The sequence below is a fragment of the Trachypithecus francoisi genome, unplaced genomic scaffold (genome assembly GCF_009764315.1).
Source record: "Trachypithecus francoisi isolate TF-2019V2 unplaced genomic scaffold, Tfra_2.0 Lachesis_group4, whole genome shotgun sequence".
NCBI lineage: Eukaryota > Metazoa > Chordata > Mammalia > Primates > Cercopithecidae > Trachypithecus > Trachypithecus francoisi.
Window position 1 is genome coordinate 26,185,259 of NW_022681469.1, and position 17,410 is coordinate 26,202,668.

Genomic DNA, 17,410 nt, shown 5'->3' on the forward strand with positions numbered 1-17,410 from the left:
TTTCTTGATGGTATCATTTGCAGCACAAAAGTTTTAAATTTTCTGAATTCCAATGTATCTATCTTTCCATTTTGCTCCTGGTTTTGGTATCACATCTAAGAAATCAAGGTCATGAAGTTTTATGCCTATATTTTCTTCTAAGAGTTTTATAGTTTTAGCTTTTACATTTAGCCTGTGATTTATTTTATGTTGATTTTTGTATATAAAGTGAGGGAGGAGTCTAACTTTATTTTTGTGTGTGTGTAATCTTCTTGAAATCACAAAAATAACTCGGACCCCTTTCTACTAATAGAATGCGCTGTCAGGTTGCATCTGGTGCCCTGGCCCATGTGCACCTCCCGGAGCACCTGAGGGCAAATGAGGTAGTACCTGAGATGTCATTTTGCAAGAGATGTGTGTGAAACTAAGAACTAAGCCACAGAGGGACCAGCTTTGGATCTGAACTGGCAGCATCCCTTTTGCAGCTGCCCATTCCTCTCCCGGGTAGTAAACTGGGGGCACCATTACACTGGGGGGCACTCTGGCCTTTTAAAAAAATATTGAAGGTGAAGTTGAGCCTTTGTGTTCTTGTTCTTGGCAGAACACTGCCTGGAAGACAGCCTACCTCCCGGGTGCTGTTCTGGGTGTCTCACCTGCATGCCCACAGCATTTAGGGTACTCGTGGCACTGCCCCACAGTCCCCTGGCTGCACATTCTCAACAGCCCCAACTCTGCTGGCCTCCCTCTTCCAGCGAGGAGGGTGGAGACAGCAAGGAGAGGATGGAGAGTGTGGGGGAGCAGTGTTGGGAGAGAGAAGCCAGTAGAGGAAGAAGATGGCAGGTGTGGAAGAGTGTGGAATAGACAAGGATTTTCAAGGAGCAAAGCAGAGGTAGAAGAGACAGGTACAGGCAGACATTGGACCTGTAATGCTCCTCTTCCTCCTTTCAGTGTCGGGCAAGATGACCAGACCATGGCACCTGTGCGCAGCCATGCTCTTCTCCACCAGGACTGCCCAAGCGGTGCTCATGTGTGTGTCGGGGGCAAATGGGGGCTCCCTGGGTGTGTGTCTTCCTTTCTGGCCCCGGCTTCCCCCTGGTGCCCCTGTGTCTCCCTCTTGCCCAGGTGGCCCTCATGCTGTGGGCATCCACCATGCTCCAGTTCTTCAGGGAGGCCCCCCACCAATCCTCACTGATTATCTGAGCAAGTCCTCTAAATCAGCTGTAGGTTATCCAAGCCAAGTGATGTATTTGCATTTTGGTTTATCAGGCTTCAAGGCTTTCACTTTGAAGGAACCAATGTAAGGGTCTGCAAGAGCCTCACTGGGTTGGGGAGGGAGGAACATAAGGTGGGAGAAGGGATATTTTCTCCTTGTTGCTCCAACTCACATAGGCCTTTCAGTCCCAGCACCTTGCTGTGAACCCAGATGGGCTAAGCGAGTCTGCCAGCCCCTGGGCAGTGGATCTTTCTGATGTGACCCCCCAGACTCCAGTTGCTGCCTTCATCACGAATCTGCCCCAACCCTCTTAGAGTTGAATGAGGACCCAGGACACTAGGGCTTCAGCCCTGCTGAGTCACAAGCCACCTGTGTGACCTTGGGAATTAATTTGCCACCACCAGGCCTCATCTGCTTGGACAACATGAGAGATTCAAACTGGAGCCTTCCCCTTCCCCAGTCCCCAGTCTGATTCCCATGACATCATTTTCCAGGCAAAGCTGATTGCCCTTAATTCCGCACTGGGTGTCCACAGCCAGTTCCTATTCCTGTGTGGATAGCTGTACCTTTCTCTTCCTCCATTGGCAGGGCCTCTGGGGCCTGCTTCCCTGTAACCCTTTAGATCTGTCAGGAGAGCCAGATGCTGGGCTCACATCTGGCTCAGCCTCTTACTGGCTCTGTGAAGTTGGGTAATTCATAAAACTTACCCTGCCTCAGTTTCCCCATCTATAAAAGGGGGATGATAGAAGGCCCCTCCTAGGGTTGTTGTGTGGATTAAATGAGTTGATCTTAAAGCTCGATGAACGGTGCGCTTGGTAAGGGTATACACATGAGTTCCCATGACCACTGCTGCCATGTTCTCTCTGTTTCCTGCCAATCCCTGTGTACTCTGGAGGTGTTGCAGAGAGTGTCCAATCACATTGCAGTCTTCTCCCTATACCCCCTTGTGAACCCGAGTTTCTAAAGATGGAGTCTGCTCTTTGTCACATCTCCTCTCTGATCTCCCTGGTCTCTGTCCTTCTCCCTGGGTCTTCAGTCCATACAGGGACATACAGAGGTCAGACCTGGGGCCTCAGTCTTGACATGTCTCTGGCCCAGAAATCTGCTTATTTAAAACCAGTCCTTCCACACCTACACAACCACTCTTTAGCCCATAGTTTTAAAAACCTTGCATTGCAGACGGACACGGTGGCTCACACCTGTAATCCCAGCACTTCGGGAGGCAGAGGTGGGTGGCTTGCCTGAGCTTAGGAGTTTGAGACCCACCTGACCAACATGGTGAAACCCCATCTCTTCTAAAAGTACGAAATTCCCTGAGCCTGGTGGCATGTGCCTATAATCCCAGCTACTCAGGAGGCTGAGGCAGGAGAATTGCTTGAACCCGGGAGGTGGAGGTTGCAGTGAGGCGAGATTGCGCCATTGCACTCCAGCCTGGGTGACAGAGCGAGACTCCATCTCAAAAACAAGCAAACAAAGAACCCTTGCATCGCAGGTTATAGCTACACACGGTAGACCACGCAGTGAGGTTTCCCACAGTCTTTCTCTCTCCTCAGCTCTCCCCATTCTCCTCTGCCTACTCTTTTATTACATCTAAACTGTGGGATGGCAGATTATTTTAAATTATTTGTTTTGTATTAGCTTATAAATGATATATATTTGTAAATTTGGGGAACACAGAATATGAGATTAAATAGAAATAAAAATTGGTGTTTTATCTACTAATCCTACAAGGGGAAATACATTTACATACGAACAATGACATGATTTAATAGTTTAAAGAGATTTAGTTAATAGAGCATCTTAAGTGACAAGTTTTAAGAGAGAAGTTGAATGTGGTTATTTGACAATGATTGTAGTTTTAATCAATTTCACTTCGGTGATCTTTTATTTCTCGCATAGTGAACAAGTGTTCAACATACTCTCAGTCATTTCTACTTCTTGCATCACCTTCTCTCTGGACCAAAATGTTGCTAGGAAAATCAGTTTTGTTGTCAAATGCTGAATTAAGCAAATTTATAACAACATCTTCATTGCAAAACTTCTCAGAGCCTTTCATTGCTAATATAATTGCCTAAGAAGGCAAGACTGTGTGTGGCATTACCCAAACACAACTATACAACAATCCTATATGAAAACAAAAAGAAAGAAGTATGTTTTAGCATCTTTCTAGGAGTCAGGGTTCCTTGGCATTCCATGTGGGAAACCCATTTTTATGTTAAGCCACCAAATGGTTCATTTCACATCCCAAAGCCAATAGCAGAGGCGTGGTACCATGTATGGTGTGGGGCTGAGTGGAGAGCAGCTTGTGGCTGTTACTGATCTCTGGGGAGCAAATCTAGGGTGAAAGAGAATGCTGGATGTGGCCTGGAATGCAGGGGTTCCCATTAACTCGGCGAGTTTGGTTACTCACAGCTGAGGCCGTTTCCCTGCCTATAAACCAAGGATAAGATCTGCCTCCCAGGGTTGTGAAGAATAAACATTACTTACGAAAGTGCTTAAATATAAATGCTCTTGACAAGTGATTTAAAGGAGTTGGTTAGTACAGGAACAGACCCCAAAATTGTAACCTTGCTAATATTGTGTTTTATCAACTTGACTTAGGCTTAGTGCCCCAGAATTCCCACACCTCTCCAACTGGGCGCATCACAGCCTGGCCCGTGGACCTCCTGGTGAGGAGCAGAGAAGTGCCAGCTCTGCAGTGCCCAGCCCCTCCCCAGCCCGCTCTGGGACCCACTCCCATTTGCACTGGGAGGCCGACTGCACCAGGACACTCCCTGCCGGGCCATGAGAGCTGCTGCTTGCCTGCACGGCCCATCAGAGTGGGTTGCTATAAAGCCTGGAGATCCCTCAGCATTCCCCCTCTCTGCACATATTCACTTCCCCTATGACCTTTTGCCCTGTGTCATAATGCAGCAGGAAAGCCCTCGCCAGAAGTCAGGGCCATGCCCTGGAACTTCTCAGCCTGCAGAACCATGAGCTAAATAAACCTCTTTTCTTTATAAAGTATCCAGTGGCAGGGTTTTTTTGTTTGTTTGTTTTTGTTTTGTTTTGTTTTTAAATAGCAACACAAAATGGACTAAGGCAGGAATTTTTAAGAAACAAAAGTGACTGCTTTTGCTATAAGCAGGCATTTAAGTTCAGCATGTGGAGCAGCTTTAGTGACGGCAAAACTGTTGGAGGCAGGGAAATAAGTCCCTTGGCTGGCAGTGCGAATCTTTGCTGGCCTGGTCCCTCTAGCACCAAGACTGTTCTTGACTCCACCAAAGAACCAAGGGTGAATCCTAGAACTGTAGGCTATATCTGATCCCACAGCATCACTCTTCCTGCATCTAGAAAGTTCCCTGCACATTCCTATAGGTAGAATGTGTACACAAACAATGACAGGTGCAGACAGGCGAGCCCACTAATTATCACCATCTGGATGAATAGACTGAAGTAAAAAAAAAAAAAAACCTATGTGATGAAATTTTCTCCTCTTTGTTTTCTTATTTCTGGTGGCTTAAATATTGTGTTTGGTTTAAATACAGACATGATCCGACCACAAACATTATGGGCGGAAAAGCCAACACAGCCGACTCCATAGAGAGACTGTTGCTTTCAGGTATGAAATAAAAATAGTGTTTGCTGCATCTCCAGGTGTTCCTGTCTCTTCTTGGCACGTGTCACCTCACTCCTCCGTAGGACTTCTCTGGCTAGTTTACTCCCATTTCAGAGAGGAGTAATTGGCAGAGGAGAGTTTAAAAGGCTCAAGGTCACAGCCAATAAGTGACAAAGTTGGGAAGAAAACCCACATGGCACATATTAGCTACAAGCAGGTCTAGCCTTGGTTCCTGAACCCAGAGGCAGGACTGGGAAGAAGGACTGGGTTCATGGCCCCCTAAATAAAGGAAGTGTGAAGGGAAGTCTGGGCCACTGGGCTAGTCTTTGTTCTGATGATGAAGAAGGAGCATTTGAAAGGTAATCATCTGTGCCAAGTGCGTTCCACTCCTGTGCTGTGTCTCCTGGCCCTTGGATACTAGGTGTCTCTGCCCTCATGGCTAACAGGTGGGAGAGAAAGTGCTGAGTTCAGCTGCCAGGACACCCTGGGGACAAGTGTCCCTGATCCACGGGACCCCTTCAGCATTTGGGAAGATGAGATTTTCATCTTGAACATCTGGTGTTGGCAGATTGGCAGGCTTTACGCTGTATCTCTGGGGGTCTGCACCTGGCCTCTCCCAGGGTCTGGAAGATGGTGGAGGTGAGACCGACCTCATCCTTGGGAAGTAAGTGAGTGTCAGTGGCCTGCTTGCCTCTTTTTTTTTTTGCAGCCTGAGATGAGAACCAGGACTGGTGCAGCTGTGGGGTGCTGGCAATGCCATTCTTGTCTACTAAGCACTGTGGATGCCATTGTTATCCACAGGGCACTGTGGCACTTGGAGATGAAACAGATGAAGTCCCTGCCTCCCTCGTCGAACTTCCCAGGGTAATGCTGGGCTGGAGGACACAGGGTCTGGGCCTGCTCAGGCAGGTTTTGTGGGAGCAGAGGGCAGAAAGGTCCTTTTGCTGCTGGGGGACATGGCTGAGGCAAGGTAAGGCAGAGGTGCGGCAGAGGCAATGGGCCTCTCTAGGCCTCTAGAACCAGACTCTGCAATGTCTGGAGCATGGTACCCCCCCACCCCAGGTGACTTATGGAATCTCTTTAGCTTCTTTTACATCTCTGTGACTTTTGCAGGGTTCAGATGGCATAAAGCTGTTGGACTGGCCAATTTCTTGGAGTCTCTTTGTTTCTGTGGGCAGGGTTGGCACCAGGTAACTCCCTATGAAAGCAGAAGCATCTCTTCTGCCACTGGTCTCTTTCGAGGTCAGGTCTTGGAGCCTTGTTAAAGGGCAAATGCCATCTGGCAATGTTATTATTTGTAATGCCTTAGTTCCTCTACAAAGTGAATTTGCTGCTTCCCTACCAGGACCCTGGGAGGACGAGACTTGGGACAGGTCCTGTGTTAGTGAGATGGGAGGTGGAGGAAAGGGAGCCGGGAAGGTACCCTGGCCATGTGCCCTGTTCCTAGTGGAGAAAGGGAATTTGCTAGAGGACCTGGGCAGATGGTCAGCTGGGTCTGGAAGAGTCCTCACGCCTTGTGGGTAGTTTCCAGTGTCTGCCCTTTGCGGGGACCAGGTCGCTGTGCCTATACCTTCTTACTCACCCCTACACCAAGGCCTGTTGGGCAGGATCCCTGCCACTCCTCACCCCTGCCTCCTGTGCACCATCTCTTGCCACGTCTGCCTCAGTCACCAACCCTAACCTCTGTGCCTGAAGCCCTGCTCTCTACAGTTGTGACCCTCCTAGGATATGGGAAAGTGGACGCAAGGCTCGAGCAGCCAAGGAACTCTGGGGTCTTCATTTGTAAACATAGGTGGCTTTGCCCCTCATCTTCACCTTGGGATGTGGCAACAAAGGCTCATTGATCTCTCTCTACTTTTCTCCTCCATAGAAGAAATCAGACAGGATGTAAGGATGAGGCTGGGCACAATGACTTATGTCTATAGTCCAAGCTGCTTGGTAGGCTGAGGTGGGAGGATCACTTGAGTCTAGGAATTTGAGGTGAGCCTGGACAACATAGCATGACCCCATTTCTAAAAAAAAAGAAAGAGAGAGAGAGAGAGAGAAATGTGAGGATAGAACTAATTTCCCTCACCCCCACCCTGCATATTGTAAAGGACAGAGGAACTGGCCACCAATGTTCCTGCCAGCATGAGTCCTTGGGCCTTGCCATGACATGTGGGCCAAAGAGGAATCTGAGTGTCAGAAATGTGTAGATTTTGTAAATTTGGTTAGTTGTTAGTTACCTCTTCTGACATAACAAACAGGGTAAGCCAGGCAGTTGGAAGAAAAGACATTTTAAAATAAGGGAAGATGCCACTGTCTGTTGAACTAGGGTTGCAATACACAGAAAGGAACAGATCGGCTCTTGCATTGAAGCAGATGGGATTCTGGGCTAAGCCCAGAATTGGGGTGAATCTCTGCATAAGTAAGTGTACCAGTGGTGAAGGCAGAAGGACAAGCCACAGCACCCCCGGTGGACCTGCCATCTCATTAGATGCCAGCCATGGGGAAGACAAGCATGCAGTCACCCCAGGTCCCTCTCCTGGTCCTGAGACAAGAAGCTTGCACTTTCGAAAGGACCAGTCAGAGTTAGGAATATGGTGGGTGGCTGTAGGGTGCTGCAGAGTTGAGCTGCACCCCCAGTACACCATAGAGGCCAAGTGTAGTGAAGAAACTAAGCTTACCCCTAGAGAGGTCTGGTCTTTGCCTTCTGCTACTGGGAGGTGACCCCTAGGCCCTTGGGATGTCCTGCCCAGTAAGAGTGTCTTTGTTACATGGGCACCTTGGCCACACTGGACAATGTGACTTATGCTGGGGGCTTTGGGCCAGCTGGTATCCCCTTGACCTCTGGAGGGGTTAGAGATTAAAAATCAGCCACATAGGAGGTCAACCATGGAGCCCCAGTAAAAACTCTGGACGCCAAGGCTCAGGTGAGGTTGGTAGTACTCCATACATATGTCACATACTGTTGCTTGGAGCAGTTAACACCATGCATGACTCCATGGGGAGAGGGTGATTGGAGCCTCCAGTGTGGAATTCTCCTGGAATCTTCCTTATGGCATCTTCCCTTGGCTAATTTTAATCTGTATCCTGTAGCTGTGATAAACCATAACTGTGAGCATAACAGCTTTTAGTGAGTTCCATGAGTCTGTCTAGTAAACTATCAAACCTATGGGTAGTCTTGAGAACCCCTCAACCCTTGCAGTTGGCGTCAGAATCGAGGGTGATCTTGCAGATGACTGAGATGCCTGTTTCTTCAATTACACAGGTGGGTAGAATCATTTGCCACCTGAACGCCTTTTTAATGCTGACTTATCTGATGAAGCGAACTGACCATGGACAGAGAAACTAGATTGAACATGAGAATCTAGGAAACAGTGCTTGGGACACAGACTTTTAGCAGCAGGCATCACAGAAGCTCCCCATGTGATGGGCCTTGGGAGCCTCCAGTGTGGTAACTACCTGAGCAAGCTGGGCTCTGGTGGAAGAACTCACGGCTCCCCGGATGAAGAGAAATCCTAAGTGAAATATGCGAGTTATGATGACCACAGTAGGTTCTTGTTTGAGGGGGGACTGATTTCCCTGTTGAAATGGGCACAGCATCTGGGTGGAATAGGGGTGGAAAGATTGGTTGGTAACAGGGAGTCAGAGAAGGAACAGATGATGAGTCAGAAGCCTAGGATTTTGATCCTAATATTGCTGCAAACTGGTCATGACCTTGGGGAGGTTAATGATATTGTGGGTCTCCTTATTTGGTGCCTTGAATGTGGGAGCCCATATAGTTGATGGGGCTATGGGGATATATTCAAGTAGGATCATGGAAGAGAATGTACAATTGGGTACCTTCTCTGCCAAAGGCATGCTGGGACTTGACTTAATGGAATAATCAGGGTTTTCCAAATAAAAAACATAATTTTGTTGCATTTTTTTTTTCCTTGAGACAGGATCTTGCTCTGTCACCCAGGCTGGAGTGTAGTGGCGCAATCATGGCTCACTGCAGCCTAGACCTCCCAGGCTCAAGAGATCCTTTTGCCTCAGCCTCCCTAATAGCTGGGACCACAGGCACTCACATACAACTAATTTTTTTTTTAATTTTTGTAGAGATGAGGTCTTGCTATGTTGCCCCGGCTGATCTCCTGGCCTCCAGCAATCTTCCCATCTCAGCCTCCTAAGTGCTGGGATTACAGGCATGAGAAACTGTGTCTGGCCCAATTTTGTTGCATCCTTGAGGCAAAATTTCTCCTTCTTCAAGAAACCTCAGTCTTTGCTACTAAGGCCTTCAACTGATTGGAGGGGGCTCCCCCACATCATGGAGGGTAGTCTGTTTTTGGTCAAAGTCTACTGAATTAAAATTAATCACATTTAGAAAATTATTTAAAAATCATAAAAATTCACGGCAACATTCAGAGTGGTGTTTGACCAAACAGCTGGGCACCATAACCTAGGCAGGTTGACACGTGAAATCCACCATCACACTCTTTCATTTAATGCCCACAGCAACAATGCAAAGCTGGCAGCATTAGGAATCCGCAGTGCCGAGGCTGGATCTGAGGCGGCTATGGCTTCATCTTCTCATGGTACCATGCTGTATCTTGTAGATGATCCTGAAGATTTCACAACAGGGAGACTTCAACTCTTTGTGACTCTCTTTCTCCCCCTGCAACTATCTTTATTATGGTTGACTCAACATAAGATGCTATCATAATCAGCAGAATTATAAAATTGCACCGGAGGTACCAAAATAGGCCATTTACCATGGATAATGACCCTCACATCATCAAACTTTAAAAATACACATGAAAGTTGTACAGTCTAGATGTTTATAAAATACATAGCTAAAAAGAAGATATGGGGTTGCCTCTTTGGGAGGCTGAGGCCGGCAGATTACTTGGGCTCAGGAGTTTGAGACCAGCCTGGGCAACATGGCAAAACCCTGTCTGGACAAAAAAATTACACAAATTAGCCAGGCGTGGTGACATGTGCCTGTAGTTCCAGCTACTTGGGGGGTTGAGGTGGGAGGATCGCTTGAACCCAAGAAGTCAAGGCGGCAGCGAGGTGGGATCACACCACCGCATTCCAGCTAGGGTGACAGGTAAGACTCTGTCTCCAAAAAAATAAAAAAAAGATATGGGGTTCCACAAGGAGGATTATATTACACAGTTAATACATGCAAATTAAAGAGCCATCCATGGAGAAGCCACAATGGCACAAAATTTTTTTTAAAGCAACCACAGATTCTATTTTTTCTACTCTTCCTACCCCAAAAGAGCTCCCAATGTTGGCCCCACCTCCCTTTTTGTTCCTTTGTTTCTTTTTAGCAGTCAGTGTAACGATGACAAGTCCTTGCATGGTCAAGTGACACACAGGTGGCCAAGTGGCCACAGCCACACCTGAAGATACATTTTCATCACTCCAATACCCCCTTTTCAAAGCAAGGTCATGATCTGCCAGTAGCCATGGCCTTGGCATTGTGTCTCCCTCTGACACTTACCAGCTACTTTGTAACCTATAAGTTTGAATCTCCGCTGAATGGTTCAGGGAAAGCCACCATTCCCTTAACAAAGTCTAGAAGACATTTGTGAGGTACCAGGCATTGGTAAGGACCGAGGCTAAATATGACTGAGACACAGACCTGTTTGAGTTGCTCGGTGTAGCCAATCTTGAGAAGATTATGGTACAATGAGCAAATGTTTGGAAAGTGCTTTTCATATTGTGAAATGTAAGCTCTAAGTTTTCACATGTTCATTGTAGACACTGATTGTGCACACTTCCCATGAGCCGATGAAAATGATATCATTGGCTTCATTGTCACTGTGGTAGTGACTACACATTGTGTTATTGTCAGCATTTATTTGCTTCAAGTTTTAAGAGGTATACTAATTGCTTAACCACTTGTAAAATCTAAGGAAATGCAGAAGAAATGCTAATGAAAAATGTGAACTGAGACTTCACAAAGATTTTCACCAAAGAAAGGAAGGAAAGATTAGGAATGAGGGGTGTCATTAGGCAGGATTGATTTTTTTAATGCCAGATGCTAAAAATCAAACTTTTACGAGTGGGGAGAAACACGGTGTGGAAAATGCTGCGACTGTGAACCTGGAGATTCCTCTCACGCCCCCATCACTCGTATTCCACTTGGGAAAATGCCTTCTTCTAGGAAGATAAGTTCTGTCGTTCAGTCATCCCATGATTGGAGAGGGACGGGGGCAAATTTCTGCCATCCATTCATCACCTGTAATGTCACAGATGATTCATTCTCAGGAAAGTTATATTTGGGCCCAAGGGTTGAAATTAGAAAAATAATGTTTTCACCCTGAAATGTATGAATAAATAAAACATATATTTTGCCCATGTAAAAGGATTATTATTCCTTGACCAGTGATTTTAAAGATATACCGATGGCAAGAAAATTAGTTTTCTCACTTCACATAGGCTCTAAAATAAAAGTGACCTGGAATTAAAACAAACAAACAAACAAACAAAAAACCCGAATGGTCCCCTGGAAGCCTAAATTTTGGCCTAGGAAGAGATCAAGGACAGTCTTTGTTCAGATGTCTTTTTAGCAACTATTTAGCATTCATATCCCCAATACTCTCCAAAAAGCTAGTTAAGTCTATTCCCTTTAGTTTAAAAAAAGTCTGTAACTGAGCTTTTAAAAAAAATATTTAAAGTTAAAAACCAAAATAGACTATGGACAAATAAGTTTTTGTTCATGTTCTGCCCCTACTTCTTTCTTCTGGGCCTCAGTTTCTTTATCTGTAAAATGGAGAGGTTGGAAATGTGTAGGTTTAATCTCTTCCTGTTCCTTCCAGATTCCCGAAATCACAGATTCCTCACATCATGACCTTTCCCCAGTGCCACTTAGATTGCTCAGGCCAGCGAAGCTGGGGAAATCACAGTTCATTTCATGAGCTCTGCCTGGAACCAAAGCTTTTTACTCTCCTTCCTCTCAGCAGGCCCTGGCTGTGCCCAGACTAGTGTGGGCAGGGATGGTAGGCAGGATTCTGGGGCCAGGCAGGGTCCGAGGGCTTACCTTCATCCCTGGTAAGTGCCTCAGAGACAAACATTTGGTGAGGAGGCAGGGGGATGTGTGGGAAAGGGGTTGCTATGGCAACCCCTGAAATGTGCAGGCTCCAGACCCATTGCCTGCCCCCTCTGGCCTGGTGCTGCTCCTAGAGGTCTTTTCGGATGGGAGGGGAACAAATGTTGGGAGTTACATGGGGATCTGAGTGCATTCCCAGAAATCCTCCTGCAGCCCCCAGCCTCACTACGGCTTCCAGAGGGGGGATCCAGCGCCAAGACACCATATAGCACATGCAAGCATGCTGCAGCCAAGAAACAGCTTCTCTGTGCCTCGCAGTCTGTCTACAAGGCTCAACTCGAAGCCCACCTGCTCCCTTCCTCTGGGCCCCTCAGTATGTTTGTCAGCACTGATGTGCATTATTTGTGTGTAAGTATTCATAAGGTTTCTCAGCTGTTGAAGCCTGAACGTCAACAGAGTAGTTAGCCTCGGTAGAAACTGTTTACATGGTAAGTCACGTGTTTAACTATGCATCAGTAGCATCAGAAGAAATTGCTGGAGGGGGCAGAGAGATCTGTGCTCCTGCATAAGCTATGGATAAACCAGGGGAGGGGAGGTCAGCGTGGGACTCACCCAGAGAAGCCAGAGAACTGAAGGAGAGAGAGAGAAAGTGGGAGGGAGTGGAGAGAAGGGAAGGGAAGAGGGGAAGAAAGAGGGTGTGTGGAGAGAGGGAGAGGAGGGAGAGTGACATTGAATCGTGAGATAAAAGATTAGCTGATGCTTTGGAAAGGAGGTAAGAAAATTAGCGGCAAAGACAGGTACAATTTAATTAGGCAAAAACTACATGTAAACAACACTTCCTAGCTACAGGAAGGAAACGATTTTGGTTTCAGTTCCTGAGCACTGGGGTCTCCAGGTCTCCTGTGCAGGGCAGGCTCTCTGCGTTTTTCTCTGAAGCCCCTTGCAGACCCTGTCTGCTGCTGTCTGCAGTGGCTGGGGGGAACTGTAATCCGCTTGAAATTCATGAACAAGTCCTCAGAATGGCCTCAACTGCTCCCTTTACTCTTCAATCCCCAAGCCTGTTCCTGCTGAAAAGATTTCTATTCTCTCAGCCTCTCTGCTGCCACGGAGCTGTCAATGCCAGCAGCTGTTGGGCCAGGGTATTCGTACACATGTGAGTTCATCACAGTTTGGTGTGTGCGTGGCCGAGCTGATGCCAGCTTGCTTCGTCTTCTTCCATTCTGTTCCTTCGGCTTTTTTCTCAGACTCCCTTGCTTGGAAGAAAGTTCTGGCAAGAGCCTATACGTATGATATGAAAACAAGATTCTGTGTATGCTATATATAGTTGTGCACAGGTGTTACATAAGAAATTCATGTGCTATGGGTGTGAAACGTGGTCAGAAGACCCAGATGCATAAATCTATTTATTCACAGCCACATGCATTTGTTTGCAAGTAACCTGGTGGTCCTGGTCCTGGTCTAGAGAATTACTTAGGACCATTCAAAATGAATCATACTTGTCAACATGTTCGAAAAGCCAATTAATGAAAAAAGAAAATGTCAAGTTGCTTCCAAATCAATCTAAGTAATATTTTTTAAAAATGCTCCCAATGAAAGTTATTTATGAGACAGTTCCTATCATTTTACACACACAAAGCTTTAATGGCTGTTGTCTGTGGGGGAAAAAAATTCAGATTCTGGCTGGTCATTCAGGGTGCTCCACTGTCTGCACCTAGGATTATTCATCTTTAAGGCTATGTTTGCCCCTGCTCCTGCCACAGAGCTTATTTTTTATTGTATCTTTTGACCATGTAAAAACATCAGTTTCTTGGACGTATATCATTGATATGCATGACCAGTTTGCAGATGGGCCAAGGCTGAGAGGGATAATGAACTTATTTATTCAACTAATGTTGAACACCTAGGCTGAGCTGGGCTTGGTTCTACCACTGGGCATGCAGCAGGGAAGGAAACAAAGTCCCCCTGTTCTCATGGAAAGCTTGTATGCTAGTGGGGAGACAGACCCATGTTCTGGAGGGGTAAGTGTTATGGAGAACCATCCTGACTGCAGAAAGGTGGCCTCTCCAGGAAGGTGGTCTGTGAGAGGAGACCTGTATAAAATGAAGGGGAGCATCTGCTGAGATTCAGGAGACGGGTGTTTTTGGGCAATAAGAGCAGCAGATGCAAAGTCTCAGAGGCAGGAGTATGCTGAGAATATTTGTGCAGCAGCAAGGAAGCCACGTGTGGCTGGGGTGGAGTGAGTGAGGGCAAGAATGGGGGGAGGTAAGGGCAGGGAGGCAGCTAAGGCCAGATCGTGCAGAGCGTTCTGGCCATGGTCATGATTTGGGATTTTACTCTGAGTGACATAGGATGCCACTGGCCGGTTTTGAGCAGACGAGAGGTGTGATTGACTGTGTCTCATGTGATGACTCTGGTTGCCACCTGCAGAGGAGGCTACTGTGAGGGTCAAGGGCAAAAGCTGGGAGACCCGTTAGGCAGTTATTCTAATAATCTAGATTAGGACTGCGATGGTTTAGACTAGCTGAGTGATAGAGGTGGTGAAAATAGTAGGATTCCGATGATACTTCGCAGGTAGAGTTGCAAGAATCTGTTATGGAATCAGATATGGAATGGAGAGGGGAGTCAGTAATTCTAAGAATTCTGGACTAAGCAATCAGGAACATTGGGACTAGAACCATTATTTATTGAGATGGGGAGTAGTCTGGGGAGGGGTGGAAAACCAAGGGTTCTATTTGAATAGGTTTAAATGAGGCCATCCATTGTGCTATGAAGATATTTAATAGGCAATTGTATTTATGAGTCTGAAATTCTGGGGAGAAGTTAGGACTTGAGAAATCATGTTGGGAGCTGTTCAGATGACTTTAGAGAGTGGGGGTAGGTAAAGAAGGGAGGAAGTCCAAGGATCCAGCAAAGAGTGAGAAGGAATGGCAGATGGAACAGGAGGAAACCGAGAGGGGTCTTCCTCTGAAGACAATGAAAGAAAGCATACCTGGGAGGAGGGAATGACCGACTCTGTCATTCTGTCATGTCATCACGGGAGGTCACTGATGGCAGTTTCAGTTGAGTGGCCCAATTGAAAGCCTGATTATAGTGGGTATTATGGATTGAAAATTGTATCCCCCAGAATTTATGGGTTGAAGCCCTGACTTCCACGTGATGGTATTTGGAGATGAGGGCTTTGTGTGCTGCTCCCACTGCTGCCTACACAAGTGGAGGAAAGGCCACGTGAAGATACAGAGAGAAGGTGACTGTCTGCAAGCCGGGAACAGAGCCCTCACCAGAAATTGAATGTGCTGGCACCATGACCTGAACTTGCAGCCTTCAGAACTGTGAGACAATAAATGTTTGCTGTTTAAGCCACCCAATCTGTGGTACTTTTTATGGCAGACTGAGGAGACTAATATGGTGGGCTAGGAGACAATGGAATAAAAGTGGCAACAGCTGGAATTAACAGATTTTGCTAGAAGAGTGTGATCAGGAGAGTTAGGAGAAAACATTGCTATATTCAGAATTTTGGCTTAGAAAGTTCCTAACGATTATGATCAGTTTAGTGGGAATCCACATGTTTGTTTGTTTGCTTGTTGGTTTGTTTTGAGGCAGAGTCTCATTCTATTGCCCAGGCTGGAATGCAGTGGCGTGACCATGGCTCACTGCAACCTGCATCTCCCAGGCTCAAGTCTTCTTCCCATCTCAGCTTCCTGAGTAGCAGGGACCACAGGCACATGCCACAATGCGTGGCTAATTTTTAAAATTTTTTTGTAGAGATGAGGTCTCGCTATGTTGCCAGGGCTTGTCTTGAACTCCTAGGCTCAAGCAATTCTCCTGCCATGGCCTCCCAAAGTGCTGGGATTATAGGTGCACCATTGCACTTAGCCCCACATGTAGGTTTAAATGGTAAAGTTTTTATGTGCAGGATTTGAAAGATGTGACTTCACAGAGTTCATGAGAAAAGGCCTGGGATTTATGGCCCTTCATGCAATATGAACAGTTGCACAACGAGGATGTCAGAAAGGCCACGTGGACCCTGGCTTTGGCTCCTGGAAGAAGCAGAGCATCTGGAGCAGTGGAATTACAGTGTCCCTAAGGGTCACCCTGCTGGAACATGATGAGTATGTTACTATGCTGAGCCCTATGCTTATAAAAGAGAAGGGTAAACCAGAGCACCTTTGGAGAAATTTTCCAATAGTAAAAATCTACTGAAGAATGAAAGGTGTTCAGCTTGGAGAAGACGCAGGAGGGAGAGATCTGTCTTCAACCGTTTGAAGCTTGTCACATGGAAGAGAGCTCATACTTACTTTTACAAATTGAGTATAGAAGGTAAGGGAGAAGTATTTCAGTTATCTATTTCTGGGTGATGAACTGCCCTGGAAATGGAGTGTCACAATTTTGTAGGTTGGCTAGGTGGTACTTCTGCTGGTTTTGTTTTGCCTGGGCTGACATGACTACATTCCCATTGTGATTGGCAAGGCTCTGGGCTCAGTTGAGTCCCTTGAACCATGAGGCCTTTCATTCTCAAGGAGGAAAATTTGGGCTTCTTTTGAATGGTGATGGCTGTGAGCCAAGAGTCTAAGCCCCCAAAACAGGACTTACCAAGCCTCTGCTTGCATCATGTTTGTTCCATTAGCTAAAATGAGTTGTATGGGCAAGCCTGTTGGTCAAGGTTGCAGACAACAGAAGGTTATGGATTCCACAGATGTGATTCAGTGGGGACCATTAGTGTAAAATCTACCATTGAGATATTTCAACTCAATATAAGAGAGAACTTTTAAGCAACTATAGCCATGCAATTAGCTACCTTGCGGAATAGTTGGTTCCCTGGTAGTAGAGATATCCCAACTTGAATTCATGTGTTCATTCTGCCACTCATTTAAGCATTTTATTAAATACCTATGTTGTGTGAGACACTGGGTTACCTACTATGGAGAATAAAAGATGGCTAGAATAAGGTCTGTGAACTTATGACTTTTACAGACCACTGAGAAAAATGGGGGTGAGGGAAGGAGTTATTGAGAGAGACTTGTAGGTAAAGTGCAGTGGGAGAGCAGAGAAGAGAGAGAACTTCTAGATGGAGTCGGGGTATGGAAAATAGAGACAGTCACTAACATCTTTACAGAAGAGATAATTTAGCAGAGGAAAGGGAAATCAACTAATTCCCAATGAGCTCTACTGTGTGCCAGGCACAGTTCCAAGCTCTGTATGAATATTTCACCCTTTAATCTTTATGACAACTGCATCATTCCCATTTAACAAGTGAGGACACTGGATCTCAGTATGTTTACACAAGAATTGTCAGACCTAGAACTTAAGTCTTGCTCTGGCTGGTCCGTGGTATATTCCTTGCAGGAAGCAAGGCTGTCTCCATAACATTACCATCTGCATTACAATTAAAAAATTTGAAAGTACTTCATATACAAAAGCTCATCCAAGTTGGTTTTTACAGTATGAGGAAACTGTTATCCTCATTTTATAACTGAAGAAACTGAAACTCAGAGATGTTGATTCAGACAGAGAGGGGGCTTTTGTGTTAACTCTTCTCTCTGCCTGGAATGCTGTTTTCCACAACTACGTGGTTGGCTCCCTCCTGTGATTCAGATCT

The 17,410-nt window shown here is 46.2% G+C and overlaps 1 non-coding gene across 1 annotated transcript; it reads right to left on the reverse strand.

The window, feature by feature from the left end:
• Positions 1-10,087: 10,087 nt before the first annotated feature.
• On the reverse strand, positions 10,088-10,190 carry LOC117073856. The gene has a single exon (XR_004433406.1). It is a non-coding gene; the product is annotated as a small nucleolar RNA SNORD46 (small nucleolar RNA).
• Positions 10,191-17,410: the final 7,220 nt, after the last annotated feature.